Raw genomic sequence first — 16,569 nt, forward strand, 5'->3', positions numbered from 1 at the left:
TTGAACATCTATAGAAAAAACTATTTGAGTTACTCTTTCATATCAAGTATAATTTAAACTTTGTTAATATTACATTACATTAAAACCCCGATATTCATTTTGAAACACAAGGTGTGCTTATGTGCGCGTGCGTGCGTGTGAGAGTTCGTTTGGGTTTGTGCGCGCGCGTGTGTATTAAGAAAAGGAATTCAAATATTTTTTTATACACGTATTATAACAATTCTCCGCTTAAGTGTTTTAACCATGGCACAGTTGACATATAATATTATTTATATATAAATAAATGAAATACAACCTTACCAACAATTCGTCCGCAGTCTCTTTTCTAGTACTTTCGGTTATTCAACCATCCTCAGAAAAGTTATTTTTTAGAATTACTTTTCATTACATTATTTATCTAAGAAGGTTGCAGTTGTTATAACAACTGCGACCTTCTGACATAACAGGCATGGTTTATCTTTATACTAAGACAACCAGTTGTGATTTTAAATTTATTTATTACATAATTTAATTTTAATGATATAAATTGAAGAATAAATTTTCCTGAGGATGGTCAAGTGACCGAAAGTACTAGAAAAGAGACTGTGGATGAATTGTTGGTAAGGTTGTACTTCATTTATTTATATATAAATAATTTTCCTTTCATTTTTCATTCACCATACAGCATATGTAAAAAAAAAAAATTTATTACGACAACGTAATAAAATTAAACAAAACGAAAACAATTCTAATAATAGAAATTATTTGTTTCCACTTTATTTTAAATTTATTTATTTACGTTTATATATACTATTAACCTAAATTATTTACTGATGGGAATCTAGTTTTAAACTAAGTAGAATTGGTTGTTTGACTATAATGGATTCCCTCGAGATACTTCCATTAATTATGATGAACACAAAATATGCATTTTCAATTGCTAAACCAGATATTTTATGATTCTAATGAATTCCATTCATCTGCAGATTGATTTTTAGTACATATTGACAAAACTAAAGAGAAAATGTCACAGGATATATGATAGCAATTAAGAATTTAAAAAAAAAATAGGAAAGAAGCAGTACTATGAGAAAGAATTATAAACATAGGTGGATTCCTATTTCTATAAGTTAAGGAAATAAAGTGGTAGAAATACGTAACGGTAAGAATCAATAAAAATAAAAAAGAGGTCACGATGATTATGGAAGATATAAAAATCAACTAAAATTAGGTGTAAAATAAAACTGGATGTAATAAAAGATTTGATATTCGATGAAAGAGATGGAAATTATTAAAATTGTGAAGTTTAGAGTTTTAGTAACTAACACAAAGTAATTTAAAATTGTGGTCTACAATCAATATTTCGTAAAGTAATTTCTTTGCATTTAAACTTTATAGAAATCATGCAGAAATAATAATAATAATCAGTGAAATAGAATGTCTGACAGCTAACTGTAAAATTCATAGAGAAAAGTTCAATAATGATGAAAATTTATTGAAAAGTTTTTGAAGCACCAAAAACTTTTTATTTAAATGTAATTTAAACATAAAATCTGAAACTAAAATTTATATTCTCTAAAGATATCTTTCTCGATTAATGTTATTTGACTGAAATACAAATCTATGCCATTTAAATTTTTCTATTTTATAGATTTCCATAAATAAAATAAAAATATAAAGAAAATTTCGTGATGAAAAAACATTGGGAAAATTCTACACAGATAAAAATAAAAAGTTAACAAAAGTTTTGAATATACTATAAACAATGTGTAAATAAGCCCAACAAATAAATAAATAGAAAACAGGTTAAATAAACAGCAAAACAACGGAATTAACGAATAATACGATTCCAGTTTGCCGAATCCGACATTGATTTGTTTATATTTTGTTGTTTTACTATTTGTATCATACATATTTAAATAATATAAATCCGTAAATTTTCACTAGTTACAGATTTGTAATCCGTAATGATATCAATTGTTTACTTATAGCAAAATGCTAACTATATTAAATAACCTAACGTTTCCCTAATTTTTTGCTATAAAGATTATCTTGTAATAATTTTATTTTATTTTTAAAATTGTTATGAAACAAATGATTTTATTTTTAATTGAAGAATTGTGGATTTAAATACGTCCTTGATAAATTTATATCATTATCATTCAGCACTATGTAACAATTCATTGAATAATATTTGAATAAGAAATAACAAATAAAATTTTCCGATCGAAGAAGGTCCGAATAAAAAAAATTCAAGGCAACTTAACTTTCCATTGTTTAAATATAAATAAATATATTACATAAATTTAAAATTACAAAAATGAAACGACTGTAGTAACAAAAAAATTGAAAATACTGCCACTGATACACCTAGTTTGATAAAACTTAAGGTAATTAAAAAAATTAGAATTTTAATTGGTAATAAACGGAACTATGAGGGGATGGGCAGGGAAGATGTCACTCACTCCTACAAGAATGGCAAAAGAAGTGGAATGCCGCTACAACTGGAGTGTGGACAAAGAAGCTTATTCCTGAGATAGGACCAGGGCTAGGGAGGAACCTGTCACAATTCCTCTTCGGTCACGGAGGATTTGGTATATATTTACCCAGGTTTAAAAGAAGAGCGCTCCCAAATTGTGTGTACTGCGGTCAAGAGGACACTCATTGCCACACCTCTTTTGTTTGCCCATGTTGGTAGAATCTAAAAGCCAATTATACCATAGAAGAGACTACACCAGAAACAAAGTATATGCAGAGAGAGGTAAAGAGTAATGGCTGACAATAGAGAAATTCGTAGCTGTGGTTATACGTGCAAAGTGAGTGGATTACAACAGGTGGAAGGCGTAACTTTAGGAAAAAAAAGACAGACCCGGCTGCTGGGGTACGGCCCGGAAATGGAATAGCCGGGCCCGGTGTCCCTGATTTTAGCGGTTAGAGACAGAGGCAAAATGAAAATAAGGAAAGATCCGGTACCGGTGAGCCGACCTGCCATGCCAAACATACTGGCGGTAGGCGGGGAGGCTCATTAGAGTCGTAAGGACACTTCCCTGGCTTGCTGAGTAATACTTGATTGTTGAGCCCGGCCCAGGGGAGCAGGAGAACAAACAAAAAAAAAAGAATTGGTCATAAATAGTAAAACAAAAATTTAATTTCCCTGCGGGTATGGCTTTAAGGGAAGGTGTTCATGTCAAAAATGTGGTATTTTTTCAAAACTTTACGTTTTATGGTTCAACTACCTCATCTAGACCAAAAAATATATATGTATGTATGTGCATAGTATCTACGTAATTGTATAGCACTGCTTTTTGCCTTATATCTCAGGACTGACTGAACCGATTTTCTTCAAATTTGGCTCAAATATTTTTATATATTGATCATAACAGTTTTTTCAGAATTCTTTCAGGAGGGGATATCACAAAAAATACCAGTTTCGATTTTCCTCACAGGTTTTTTTTTTAGAGAAAACTCCTTTTTTATAGCAAATTTGTTACCAATATATTAATATTCCAAAAACATTTTTTTTTTCAAAAATCAACCCCACTTCTTAAAATTAAAATACAGTATATATTTTTTATTCATTTACTCTATCTCTCTTTGATCTAAATAGTTTCAAAACAATTTTGAAAGTTTATATTTCGTATATATAAATAAAAAAAAAAATTATAGACCCCGTTCATAAAAGGCAAAACTTTTTTTTTGAAAATGTTCTTTTTCTTATTTTAGACTTTACTGAAAGGGGTGTCAGATAAATAGAAAATTTTACTTAGCAAATTTGTTAACCATATGTAAGAAGATCTTTATTAAATTCTTTTTTTAAATTTATTCCCCACTCTAAAAAATATATATTCTGATTTTTGGAGTTTTTCTTGGCTCAATTCTTTTAATTTTTACCCGACCACGTCTGAGAGTATTTTATTCTGTTATGTATATTTGTTTGTTCCCTTCTGTAGTTTCACAGATTCAACTAATTATAACAAATGTTTGAGTATTAATAGGTCTTTGGTCTAGAAGTGGAACAGACCCTGTCTTTGGTCTGGAACATAGGCTATCTTAAACTGTCTTATCTAGAAATGGGAGGGCGCTACAGTAGGGGAAAATGTAAAAATTACGTTACTTTCAAATTTTAATGATTGTTTTCCTACTAAACTGATAATAAATAATCATCTTTTGCCTCTTGCAAGTTTTCGAAAAATTCTCGTTCTCGAGATATAAACGAAAATATGCTCAGGAAAAGGGAGCATGATCGCGTCACGAATAGCACATAGATGCGTTACACGCATGTACATTATAATTCATTAACATTCAGATTTATTTTTAAGCAGCAGGTTTTCTAAAAAAATAAAATATTTACCAGTATCGTCGTATCTAGATTACTAATATAGTGAATGATAAAGTTATGAAAACAAAAAAAAGTGTTAATAAAATAATTATTAAAAACAAATAACCCGTCCATTAATTATTCATTAGAAAAAATTATGAAAATGAATATAAAATAACTAAACAAGTTTTTCCTCTTTGCTTATAGACATTTTTTTCAAGAAGCAGTAAGTTAGCGATGGGAAATTTAATATTACTTCTACATTTTATGTTCTAGTAGGTGCCAGTACAGGCTATATGAGATGGTGTCATTAATGGCCTCCATTTTGTTAAGACTAACAGCACATTTTTTTTCCTTGAGAATAGGTTCAGTATTTTCCGAAGTAACACATGTCTACGTTGTTTAAATCTCTTGGTTATAATAAGGGTCATCGATAAAGATTGCAGTAATAAAAAAAATCATATCACTCTACGTAGTTGAGATAAAGTATTAATTGGAAGTGCAAAATAATCGGGATATCTAGTATTTTAGACATGACCGGCGTTGACCTTGGGTTCAACGCACAACGTCTTTGGGCCACTGTCAGTCAGTGTAATGGCGACAGTTCAGCAAAAAGCACAGTGAGTTTGCGTTTCAGGGCAGAAGTCGATTATCGACTGGATGTTTGCAGACTGACCAACGGAGCTCATATTGAAACACCCTAAGGTATGTAATTTTTTTTTGAATTGGTGAATTTAAAAAAAATACTCGTTTGATTATCTCTAATAGTTTCTGAGATGCAATTTTTTTAAACTGCTGCAACCTTTTTCGATGATCTCTTTAATATTATATATAAAATAATAAAATACAATAGTTTACAATTTTTTCTAAAGAAAAAAGATAGTTCTTTTACCACTTAATTTTAGTAAACCACATGGAAAATACGTAATATACAGAAAAAACATTTTTGTGTATAAGTATTGCATTTTATGCTACGGTTACGGTATTTCAATTTATATATATATATATATAGGATGTGTGTGTGTGTGTGTGTGTAAAAACAAGACATATTTTATTTTTACACACACACACACGCGCGCTACATACTTTTTTCAGCTCCAATTAATGGCAGATTAACTTTTATTATAGTTATACGTCTCTCTCTTTTTCCTGTTTAGCCTCCGGTAACTACTGTTTAGATAATTCTTCAGAGGATGAATGAGGATGATATGAATGTAAAATGGAATGTAGTCTTGTACATTCTCAGTTCGACCATTCCTGAGATGTGTGGTTAATTGAAACCCAACCACCGGTATCCACGATCTAGTATTCTAATCTGTGTAAAATAATAGTTATACGTCTAATATTATTGTTTTGATCACGTCTAAAAGACGTGATCAAAATATGCCATTTTTTTAAAAATTAAGAACAATTTTTTTTTTTAGTAAACTTTTTATAGAATTATTATAGATGGTTTAGTCATAAATTCTATAGACGTTTCATGATAGAATTAAAGAAAATACGTAGAAGAAGGATATTTTTTACTTTTTCCAAGACTAGATTGTAGGATAGAATTTTTTAGAAAGAAAATCATTCTTTCTAATCGAAAAAATCTCTGTTTTTTGGAGATCAGGTAGAGTATATTATGTTGAAAAAAAAATACTTCAAAGTTTTTGGTTTTTAAATTTGTCAGAGTTCCGCTTAATACTATTTAAAAAAAAAAAAACTAACGTTCTCGGGGCTAACAATACAGAACCATAATTCGAGGAAAAATATTATCAAACATTCGATACGATTTGTTAACTCATAATACTATTGGAAGCAATTGCAGTAATGTCAGAAGTTCGTCGATATTATTCGATCAACCTGCTATCTGGCGAAAGATATTTTTGTTCTCGTGATTTTTAACATCAGTGCTTTTAAAGTAGTTGAGTGTATTTACTTTATTGTATTACTGATTCAATTTCAAATGTTATTTGTTTAATTCTGTAACTTAAAGTAGCAAAACTATTTACTATTAGTAGTTTACTAAAATACCATGGTATAAGTACATTTAAAATCAATCCATATGTAGCGAGTCATATAGTATTGCAGCATGATTTATACATTTTAATTTAAAAACTTTGGAATCTAGAATTTTGTATATCTAAAATTTATTTATCTAAAATGAAATATAAATGGTGTAAATGATAATGAAATACGTTCTATCTTTACAAATAAAACATAACGTACTCCAGACTGTGTAGCCATGTAGAACTAATTTTGTTAGCTGTTTTAAGGTCAGAATAATTGTTTAATATCACTGCCAACCTGATTCTTGTGAACAGTTAAATAATAAATAATTCTATAATAAAATGAAGTTCTTGATAAATGGATATTTTGCCACTTTTTTTGCATATAACAGTTTATATATATATATATATTATATATATATATATATATATATATATATATATATATAAAAGCAATATTTTTTCTAATTTTTATTTTAGTTTTGTAATTAAATAGATCCATTTATTTCTGTTTTGTTTTAACCTCAAACCATTAATAAAAAAATAATAATTTTAAGTAATATTTAGTTATCTGTTTTATATATTCCAATCTTTACATTCTAACATTTTTAACTTCTACACATTCCACTACAATGAAATTAATTAAACTTGACTTAATACAAGTGTAATTAATGAATCTATTCTTGGATTGATTAGCCAAGCTAGTTTGCCTCTTTAAAAACCTTGTCACAAATCTTTCTTCTTCCGAATTAAGTTTTAAGATCTCTTTTTTTCGAATTTTATCGACGATCCTAATTTCTAACATCATCCTGTAACATCAAATTTAAAAGGCAATTTTTCTATTTTCCATGTTTCACACTACCTTAAGGGCTCCTTATTATTCCACATAATTTTTTAAGAATATCTTTATATATATATATATATATATATAAACAAAGAGAGTGTTCATGAATTAATTTTTGTTTCTTGTAAGTTGCGATAAATTGCAATTAATTATTTAATAACTTCTTAACTTTGCCGTCTACATCCGTATTGGTGCAGCAGCAATACAGCTGCTGCAAATTTCATATGCATTTCATGCATTCCATACGCCCAGGAGCATGCCCATGCAACCAACAGGAAGGTCACCGAGCTTCTCGCCGATAGTCTTTCTGTAGATGACCGGCCACACCAAAGGGGAAACAGTGGTGACTACCATCTGACCCGGCACACGAATTGGTCCTGTGGCCTGGCTTCCAGCAGCAAAAACAAAGGTCGTCAAAGAAACGTCTCATAACCCTACAAGCCACCCATCAAATGCGGATACGCCCACCAGCCAATAACTTATCAGCAAGGATGGGCGGCACAGCCACAGTGACCACCTGCGTCATACCACAGGCCGGTCGCATGGACATAACGTCGATCGACACGAACTCCACTGTGATTTTCCAAAATTCCTCAAGGAACTCATCCAGAGTGGTGAATACATCCACATCCTTAACTAGGATGTGGACTCCTACCACCCCTCCCTCTTAGAACCGTAGTGGTGCCCTCGATCTTCGCAGAAATATCTTTGCTTCTCCGTTCAGCAGCACCAGTATCGGCCTGCAGCCGGATGATGAGGTCCTCACCCTATCAAGGTGGGCCAACTTACTGAAGTAAATAATTACTCTTTTAGTAAATATAAACTTGAAATAGATATATGGGTATAATATTTTTAAAATAAAGTGTGTTCGGAAAGTCACCGTGTAGTATGCTTTAGTATTATGTGGTGCATTCTGTTCTTTCGGCGTTTGTGCTGTATGTTCGTTGCTACCGTACAAAAGCTGCAAGAAAAGAATTTAAACTTTTCCCATATAAAATAATGTGTGTTCAAGAACTGAAACCTACAGATCGTGCCAAAAAACTAAATTAATGGTTTAACCCTTTTTGTTCCGTTCCACTCGTGCCATCGAGTGCTGCTACCTAGTGAGGGCTAGGGCTCTCCGACAAGCTTGGTCAGACCATTTAATCACGCGATGTCCTACGTCATAATACCGCAAGGAGTGTCATTATGATGTAGCGATCTTCTGTTCATTCGGCGCCCGAATCCTGCAAAGAGCAGGCGTGTTGCACATTCAGTCCGGATGGACATGTTCGGATGAACGCTTATATTAGTTTTATACTTATATGTTATTAAGTCATATGTTATTCAGTTTAATTATATATGTTACGTTACATGCTTTATTAAGTTCAATCATATGTTATCGAAATGTCAAGACGACAACCAATTAAATAACAATTCAACAAGCAACAAGGGGTTGTTTCAATTCATCACCTATGAACATACAATCCAACCTCGCTCTAACATCTACCACGTGTTAACAGTCTTCAGGCGAGATCGTTCATAACATACGTTTTAATAACAAAACTTCCGTAAGTATCCTCGAAATTCATAATTTTTTATAGATGAAGCGTGGTGTTTTCATCTGGGAAGGTATATTAATTCACAAAATACACTACTGTCGTCAACAACTAACCCCCGTGAATTACACTAACAATCTTTACATGAAGCGGAAACTGGAGTTTGCGTCGGTGTGAGTCGAACGCGGATTGTGGATTTAATTTTTTTTTTTTTTGAAAATTCAGTTTATAGTGATCGTTATTGTGCTTTCTAACAAATCTGATTAATAAATCAAATTTTCTAACAAATCTGATTAGTCAACAAAAGTGGAAATCAATCTCGGTTAGTTCCAACAAGATGGCGCCACAGTGCATACAGCTAACAGGTTAATGACTTTTTTACGAAATATCTTTGGTGAACGAATCATTTCAAGGGTTTTGTGACGTGTACAATCGCCCGATCAGATTACCCCAGATTAATTTCTATGGCGGGCGGCAAAACAAGCAATGTATCGCAACAAACCACGTACGACTGATGAACTAAAAACCACAATAACGGCATATATACGAGACATCTAGTACATCAGCTGGTAAAAGCATTTGAAAACAAATTGAAACTTGTGCAGTGTTGTATTGATGTTGGAGGAAGTCATTTTCAACACCTTTTATATACTATTCCAGTTATTTTAACATCCGTTTCTACAAAATAATGAAATAAAAATACAAAGTAAAAATTAAGAAAGTTTTACTTTGAAACTCCAGTGCACAGCAAATTTCAGAACGGACTGCATTTCTCGTATTTAAAATGTGAATTAAAAAAAAATGACTTTTGAGATTAAAGATTCAGCTGTATCTAGTATTAATTTGAACGATTTGGGCACTTTAAAAAAACTGGGGATCCCAAGGAACCCGACTTTAGAATTAAATTTTTTTTTTTTTAATTTCTTTATTTTGTCTGTTATTAAAAATTCTATAAGCACTAGCTGTCAAGCAAGGGAATGGAAAGGATCTCAAATGTTTTTACTAAGAATTTTTTTTCTTAATTATATTTTAAATACTGCGTAATTTTTAAAATATAACTTTATTTGACCAAAACGGTCAAATCGGACTATTGGAGATTTTTATCCTTTTTACAATTGTACTCTAAATATTGCGTAATTAACCTATTAGTATTTTAAAAACCTGTGGCTTATTTGAAATAAAGATCTGTTAATTAAAAAGCCGGGAAGTTATACAAATCGTTGAAGATTTTTTTATTTTTTTGCTTTTACAAGAAAAAAGTATCTCATAACTTTCCTTTTTTTAATAATAAATTAATTATTAAAATAAAAACCCGACTACTAATTGCACACATTTACTTAGAATAATAATGAAAAACGAACAAAAAACAGTTAAAAAAGTTTTTCTTTCTTTTCTTACAGGCATTTTTCAGAATACAGTAAGTTAGTCAGAGATATGAAATTTAGCATTACTTCTACATTTTATGTTGTATTCGGATGCCTGTTAGTCTTAACAAAGTAGAGCCCATTAATGTCACCAACTCATATAGTCCACACAGGCACCCAACTAAAAAAAAATATACAAGAAATATTAAATTTCACATTGCTAACTGAATTGTGTCCTGAAAAGATGCTTGTAAGTTGCATATAATAATTATACTTTAATAATGTTAATTGATGTAAAATAAAACTAATAGAACTTTGGACTTATAATTTGATTTAAAGATATCTAAATGTATAAATATATATGAGCATTATTAGAACTGATATGCATATAGACATATGTTATAGACATATGACATATTTTTTATAGACATATGTATATTTCCTATACATATGTCTGATATTACATAATTATAAAGCCGAAAGTTTGTTTGTTCTGGCATCACGTGAGAACCAACCGACTGAATGCTTTCAAATTTGAAGGATATATTTGTGATATCCCAGGGAAGGTTTTAAGCCATACTACGAGACCATAGTTCCCTTGAGGATGAAGTTATTAATTAAAGATATTCATTAAGGAAAAAAAAGATTAATCTTTATACTTCATTATTATATTTCTCTCACAATTTCAACAAACAAAAAGTTATCAATTTTTCGTCGTCAAAGGTGTGTTTACTTTAGTTACCATAATTACAACTGTTTTGTCTTTGTAATGTATTTTCTTTTTCAGGTTTCTATAGAGCAGGAATACTTTGTTATTTATCAGTATTATTCTCACAATCATGAGGGTAACGAACACTGCGGGGGTCCAGGAAGTGGAGCCCTCTAGCTAAACGGGAATTATGAGCGAAGCGAGCTCGTGGCCCTTGGATAGGTCCTGTAATCTCGTTAACCCTTCCCACCAGGAAGCCCCTAGGCATTTTTATAGATATTACACTTTATTTTAAAAAAACAGTAACAATTGTTTAAAAAGTGAAATATTTCTATAAGATATATAGCTTTTGTATTTATTACAAATCAATATATTCTTACTTTCACTTTTAATCTTATTTTCGAATCATCTGAAAAAAAAGTTTTATTCAGAATGGATTTCAATTCCTTTTTTTCTATTTTAAAAAAAGTTAGATTTGTACGACAGGCTCCATCCCGCACATCGATCTACGTAGAGTAATGGATTCTTCTTCAACTTTCACCTGAATATTCTGAATTCATATCCCTGAAAGATATCGTATTTTTTTTTACAAGCTATATCTTTATCACTTTTCCGGTAAATATTTTGACATCATCGTTAACATTTAACAGTGAAATATCCCGAACAAAATGAATTAAAATCTATTATAATTCTGTAATTATTTTTGTCTATTCTTAAGTAAACTGAAGATAGAACTACCACTATATCGTTAATTAAGTCGCAAGTATTAAAATGTAATTTAAGAACATGGAAATTTTAAATGTCATAAAAATAAAAAAATATTTTTTAGGGTGGATTTGATACAAAAAATTTATTAAAAAAGAAAGGTTTCTGGAACGAGAATCACAATTTTCCTGGTATTCATACATAATAAAATTAGTTTATATTATTAAAATTCTATCAGTTATGGTAAATATAAGAAAAAGAGAGTCCGATGAAGAGAAATATATTACGTATGCCTGCCTGTTTGCATTCTGTTTGTGTGTGAGAGAGCAAAGATTTGTTTGAACATTAAATTTCGTCTCCTGAAACGACATCCTTTGAAATGAGAAGATTTTAATTTCGCCTCTTTGTGTCACACTACTGTCTCTTATTTCGCTCTTCTCTCTTTTTCTTCTCAACACGCTCTCCTTTTTTCTTTCTCTCTCATTTACTATATCTTTCTCTTTTTGCTCTATATAATTTTACGCACGCCTGATGTACTTCTTTGTTCAATGGTTTTTCTAAGCTTTTATATTTTTTTTGTTTTTCATTTATTTCTATTCATTCTTAACTTTTCTATAATATTGTTTTATCTAAAGTTAGAAATTAAATTTTCTATTTATTTAAGTCATGTACGTAACAACTTTTTTTTCTCTCCTTATAAGTAAGGTAGTACAAGTCAGTAAAGAATTTCAAGTATATAAATTAATTTTCTGGGATCTCAGACTACCACAATTTTTATCGGGTAAGGCTGTTCAATAATTAAAGAGACAAATGGATACAGCGGAAAAACCCATTAAATTGTTAAACCTGAAATTGTCTGAAGTTTAATTTGGCACTTCTGATTTAAAAATATCAACTATTTGAAAATAATTTCCATTATAAATTTTTCTCTTTACTTTAAAATGTCCGCTCGTTCGAAATGTATATCGTGTTAAGAACAACGCGCCGTGATAAAATGTTTACTCTCTGAAGTTGTGAAATAGGCTACTCGCTCGTCGATGTTTAAAAAAAACGGAAAGTTGTATTAAACCCCCAAATTTTTATAATCAGATCGAACAGTATAAACTGCGCAGAACCATTATCACAGATTTTCACCGTATCAGAAGACACGTGGAAGTTTTTGTAGTAAAATATGCAAAATCGCAATAATGATTTTATTCGCTAGGACAGACTCATAAAAACTTCCATTCATAATTGCAGTTAACAGATTACATAACTATTTTATTATCAAATGCTCCCATTACACAACACAATTAGTAAATTCTAAGCAATCATTTCAATCATATTATTAACTTAATAAATTATAACAAGTTAAATATTAATCAAACCGTTGCTGTATGCTTCTCAATTAAATATACTAATAATAATCGCATGGAATGCATTACTATCAATGACTATATTAGTCCATTTTATTTGATTATATTGTGAAATATTTTGTTTAAATATATACTTCACGGGAATGGTCAGATAAATTTTATTTAACAATCTCAAACCGGACGGACTGTTTATTAAAAATTTTAATTGAACGCTGAAATTGTTGTATTCATTATTAGATATTTATTATGACTGTATATGTTATCTAATATTTACCCGTAATATTACATGTGAAAAGGTATTTCAGAAATTAAGAATAAGTGTTCATGATAAAATAAAAATTCACTAAAATATATATATAAATCTGATGTGGACACTACATGACTTCCTTGTGTGCCTATTAAACTACATACACGCATTTTTTTTTTTTTTTAATGGAAAGTACGAAACATTTTATTTCATTAATAAGTTCTGATATCATTTTTCATATCATTTTTTTATTGTTATTATTAAATTATTATTTATTGTAATTTTTTTTACAATGAGAGGTTAATAATTATTAATAAATTAATATATTTAAATTAAAAAAAGGAGTTGAAGTCGGATTTGAATCCATGCGCCCACCTCTTGTATGATCCAAATATTTCATTAATTAAAATTTTATTTAGCTATAACTTTAAAACCAATGAAAATAAGTACAAATTATGATAGGTCGTTGAAAATCTCTCAATGAGGACTTATTAATGAAGTAAGAAAAAATTAAAAATCCAATTTTTTGGATTTTGGGTTTTTTTTGGTCACTTTTGGTCCAGTCGATTGCAATCAAAAAGGAAGGTGCACAACTAAATGTTACAACAGTACTAAATCCAAAATTTCAACATCCTACGGATAATCGTATTTGAGTTATGCGTGATACATATGCACATACGTACGTATGTACTTATGTGCATATGTACATACAGACGTATGTACGTACATACAGACATCAAGCCGAAACTAGTCAAAATGGATTCATGGATGGTCAAATGGACATTTCCGTTGAATCTGAAATTTTTTGCGATCACAATACTTCCTTTACTTCGTAAAAGGAAGTAAAAATGAATGTTTGTTTTTTGTCCCGTATGCGTTCCTACACCATTCATTCGATTGCGATGAAACTTTAGTGAGTTGTTATGCGCACGCCCGCGAAGGTATTTGAATTAGTTTGGACCTGCTAGGTGGCGCTGGGGTTGAGATTATTAGAAAGTATTTTATTTATGGACTGATTTGGCTAATATTCCGAGTATGTATTAGTTACGTGAAAAAAATTTTGCAAAAATTATACCCGCCAGGTGGCGCCGGTGTCGAGATATTTACGAAATAAACAAATATACAGACGGAGTTTCTTCTTTATATACATAGAAGGTAGAATATTACCCGCACGGACAAGATACATATTACAAAATTTTACATTTTTTAAATTCGTCCGGAAGATCTCACTAGCAAAAAAATATCTAAGCAAAAAGAAAAATCCTGAAGATCTTGCAGGCAAAAGTATCTTAAGATCTGACACTTTTTCTTAAGTGGTTAGAAAAGGACTGTGAAAAAGTGCATTAGTGAATAAAGTGTAAAAAAAAATAAATAAAAAAGTGTTTAACAAAATTGCATACGGTTGCATAATTAAGATAATAAGATTTTATTAAAAGATGTGCGCACGCCTGCGAAAGTTTCAGAATTAGCTGGATCCGATAGGTAGCGCTGGTGTCGAGATATTTAGAAAAATTGTATTTATGGTCTGATTTGGCTCATATTTGTCCAAAATGACAAAATAATGGTCGACACACAATTAATCATATGTAACCATTTAGCGTGGAAGAAGCCACGACAGGCATGATACTACACACACACACACACACACACACACACATCACATATATATATATATATATATAATATATAAAAAAAAAACTTTTTTTAACTATTTTTATCAAACCATAACAGAAATATTATTTAAAAGAAAAGACATGAATATTTCCAGTACCATTAAATAACCACAGTATCTAAACGATATTCTAAGCAATTTATTTATAATACAATTTAAATGCATTCTTGTTTAAATGTTTTTAACACGAATAATATTATCAATACATTTCAAAATAACAGAATTTAAAAAACTCAATTTTCTAATTTCTCGGAATGGACCATAATTTTATGTTTTTTCATACAAATTTGTATCTTAACGAATGATATGGATATATATATATATATATATACATACATACATATATATATCTATATATACATATATGTATATACATATATATATCTGATGATAATTATATAATATATCAATATTAACTTCCTAAATGTTATTTTTATCGAATTATTTTTTATTAGGTAAAATAAGGCATATATTGTGAAAAAACAGACACATTATTTGTTCAAATCGGTTGATAAAACAGCTGAAATATGGCTTAAATATTAAAGTGGATCGTAAAAATTATGCAGTCTGACAATTTTTGTACCTGTTTTCACGAATGTTTTCATTTAGTAAGATATATATATATATATATATATATATTATAATAATAATAAAGCTCGTTTAATAATAAAGCTCTTTTATATGAATATTACTAAGCTGAAAGATAAAAAAAATTTTAATGGTTAAATAGTACGGATAAATCCTTTACGCACAAAAATAAACCTTTTTACGTGGTCATAGTCACGTGTTCACAAACTAAACTTACAGTATGGTACAGAATTTCCCAAACTCCAGTTTCAACTTTGAAAAAGTTAAGACCTAAGTGCGGTTTCGGTAAACAGTTTAGTAGACTAAAACTACAACGCTTAGGACATTTCTGTATTTACCTTTTTTTTTGTTTTTTTTTTTTATTTTATTAATAAAAGCAGTATATTTTTAAATATGTTTAATTCATTTAATAAAATAATTAAATTTTTAAAAGATTCCTAAAAAATAATTTCCTAATCTGAATATTTACCACACTGTCTTTGTAATCAACTAATGTGTTTACTTTTATTATAAGTTCGTTCCGCCTATTATGATTTAAAAACCCCATGGCGAGATGTAACTGTTTTAAATAATTATGACTGATTAAACTTAAATATTTAGTTATTTACTTAAGTTTGAAATTAATGATAAATATCTCATTAAACAACTTTTCTATATAATATTTCGGTGTTTTTGACAAAAAATCTCATTAATTAAAAATAAAATGATTAATCATATATAAAAGTATCTTTTTTTTACTCTAATAATTTCTTATAAAAAAAATATTTAAATATAAATTTTATTCTCACAAACCATTGCTTTTTTAGTTAATATTATCAAAAAAAAAAAAAAATATATATATATATATATTTTTTTTTTTTGCAAATGAAAAAGTACTCATTTTTAATGAAGAAAAAAATGACTTACTATTTTTCAGGTCTATGAAATAAATATTTATTTTAATAGCTAATTTTAAATAAGAAAATCTCCCCCCCACCAAAAAAAAATATTCTAAAGGGAAAAATATACAACAAAACACATTTTACTAAGAGCTCGTAAAGGATAGATAGAAAATAAAATCTAGGTTCGCTATCCATAAACAATAAAACTAAACAAAAAATTTAAAGATATATATATAAATCATTAAAAAGATTTAAATCTAACAATCACGTGCGTGTGAAAGATCTAGTACATATACAACCGCCCACGGGGCTGGTCTAGTGGTTACTCGTCATCGTAAATCAGCTGATTTCAAAGTCGAGAGTTCTAAGATTCAAATC

The sequence above is a fragment of the Lycorma delicatula genome, chromosome 9, assembly GCF_047948215.1.
Source record: "Lycorma delicatula isolate Av1 chromosome 9, ASM4794821v1, whole genome shotgun sequence".
Taxonomy (NCBI): Eukaryota; Metazoa; Arthropoda; class Insecta; order Hemiptera; family Fulgoridae; genus Lycorma; species Lycorma delicatula.